The sequence below is a fragment of the Vulpes lagopus genome, chromosome 11 (genome assembly GCF_018345385.1).
Source record: "Vulpes lagopus strain Blue_001 chromosome 11, ASM1834538v1, whole genome shotgun sequence".
NCBI lineage: Eukaryota > Metazoa > Chordata > Mammalia > Carnivora > Canidae > Vulpes > Vulpes lagopus.
The window spans coordinates 26,574,252-26,577,063 of record NC_054834.1 but is presented as its reverse complement, the minus strand read 5'-3'; the positions used below and the strand labels follow the sequence as shown (position 1 = coordinate 26,577,063).

The window sequence follows — 2,812 nt, the reverse complement described above, 5'->3', positions numbered from 1 at the left end:
TGAGGATCTCAAATCAGAAAGGTAAAGAGAAGGTCAACACCATCCCTTCGCACCAGAGACCACCCTGTCCCCTGCTGAGCACCCTGTCAAGAGCAGAGATTCAGTCTTGCAAAGACCTGGTTTAAAACTTCACTCAACCGCCTTTTCCAGGAACATGACAGATTCAGTGGTAGAACTAGTTAAAGACACTGAAAACTGGAGCAAGGGTATTTGGAAACTTGAAGTAAAGCATTCTTTTCAAGGACACCTGATCCTATGTATGGCCCATGAAGTCCGTATCAAAAATTTCTTAAAACTAGATTTTCCTAAAATGTTGCCCACGTTCTCAGGCCACAGTGCGATTACATTAGAATCTGTCACCCAAAAAAAAAAAAAAAAAAATCACTTGAAAAATTGGAAATGTTTGAAAATCTAACCTATGGTTCAAGGAGGAACTTACAATGGAAATAAAAAAATATGTAGAACTAAGCAGCAATAGAAGAATCACGTAACACAACATGCACCAGGCATTCAGGACATTGGAAGGAAGTTTATCATTGAAAATGCTGGTTTTTTATGTGATGTGGTGAGCACCGGGTATTTTATTATATGTTGGCAAATTAAACTTAATTTTTTTAAAGAAGAAAATGCTTGTTTTTCAAAACTGAAAATTAATGAGAACCCATTCTAAGAAGTTATAAAAACAACATAAAGTAGAAGGGGGGAAATAACCAATAATGGTGAAACAGATGTGAATGATAAAATATAGAAGATCCATAAAGTTAAAAGTTTATAAACTTTAGGTAAAATCATGAAAATCTGACCAAGAAAAACAAGTGAAGACATAAACTCAGCTATGAATTAATGAAGGGGCACAGTTACAGAAGCTTCAGACTCAGAAAGATGAAGAGTAACATTATGAACGACTTTTTCTCAATAGGCTTTTTTAAAAAAGATTTTATTTATTCATGAGAGACACAGAGAGAGAGAGAGAGAGGCAGAGACACAGGCAGAGGGAGAAGCAGGCTCTCCGTGGGGGAGCCCGATGCAGGACTCGATCCCGGGACCCCAGTATCATCCTGTGGCCAAAGGTGGCGCTAAACCATTGAGCCACCTGGGCTGCCCTCAATAGGCTTTTAAACTTCAATGAAATGGTACATTTCTAGCAAAATATTCACTTATCAATACTGAATCAAGAAATAGAAAACCTGAAAACTACTTTAAGACATAAAGATAGGAGTGAAAAACCTACAAATGAATCTCTAGGCCAAGAGAAATCTAATATGTGCTATGAAACATTCAAGGATAAATTGATTTCACTGAGATACAAATTCCTATGTTAGGTAATAAAGAGGAAGTCCTCTCACCTCATTTTACGAAGCTGGAATTATCTTGACAACGAATTTAACAGGCCGATCTCACAGATATAGAGGTAAAATTCTTGAGCAAATGTCATCAAACCACATCCAACAACGTGTAAAATGGGTACACGATCAAGGTGGTTTTACTTCAGAATGTGCAAGTTGTTTCACATTAAAACGATCCAATTATGTATTTCCTCAGATAAGCTATTTAAAGGGGAAAAAAGTCAATGATTATTTCAATAGCTACCAAAAGGGCATTTATAAAATTCAGTTTATATATATATATAATTTTTATATATATATAATTTTATTAAAATATAAAATTTATTATAAATAAACAAAAAAAATTCAGGGTCTACTTATAAGAACCTTTAATAAACTAAGAATAAAAGATTTTCTTTAAGCTGATAAAGGATGTGTACAGCAATTCTGCAGCCAACATATACTTGAGTGAGGAGATATAGAAGGATTCTCTTTAAGATTAGAAACAAGATAAGAGTGAGTGCTTTATCCACTTCTTTTCAACATTGCCCTGAATATTCTGGCCAATCCAGTAAGCCAAGGGAAAGAAATTAAAGTTATAAGGATTGAGAAGGAAGAAATTCTTTACAGATTATATGATTGTGTACATAGAAAATCCAAAAGAAATTTCAGATAAATTATTAACCTTAATAGGAGGGTTTAGCAGGCTTTCTGCTACAAAATTTATGATAAAAGTCTATCAAATTTTTGTACTTCAACAAACTGATAGTAAATTAAAGGGACTAGTGTTTATACTAGCTTAAAAATACAAAGTACCAAAAAAAAAAAAAAGAGTACCTAGGAAAATAGATCTTTATAAAAAAGAAAAACCCACAAAACCTTAATGAAGAACACCAAAATGACTGAAGTAATGGAGCAACAGGCTCTGCGTATAAGTTGGAAGATCTGAGATTGTGAAGATTCCAATTAATCAAAAATCTATAAATTCCTAGATCTATGATTTATGAATTCTGTGCAGTTCAATCAGAATCTCAAATGGATTGTTTCTGGTTGGTTGGTTGTTAGATTGGTAACTTGATACTAAAATTTATATGAAAGTACAGAGATCTGAGAGAAGCCGGAACAGTCCTGAAGAAAAACAGGAAGAAAAGGTTTGCCCTTCAAACATCATTACTTATTATCAGGCTAATAGTAATTAAGAAGGTACGGTGTTGGCACAGAGGCAGAGTCTCTCCAACAGGAGAAAACAGTCCTGAAATAAGAGGACTCCTCACACCAGAGCTGGCGCCATAGGCTGGCGGGAAGCACAGAGGAGTCAATTAATGATGAAATAATTGGTTACGTGTATGGGAAAGAGTGAAATCAGATTGCACCATAAAAACATTGATTTCAAATGCACTAAAAACCTAAGAAGAAACAAAACACCTTATGAAATGCTTAGAAGATAATATATGAGAATATTTATAAGGCTCAGGGTAGGAAAAGAT

General features: G+C 34.5%; 1 protein-coding gene across 1 annotated transcript in view; it reads left to right on the top strand.

Annotated features, from left to right (window-relative positions):
* LOC121501426 (olfactory receptor 10J3-like) overlaps positions 1-2,812 on the top strand; it is a 148,329-nt gene that overhangs the window by 125,930 nt on the left and 19,587 nt on the right. The gene's annotated exons all lie outside the window — the stretch shown is intronic.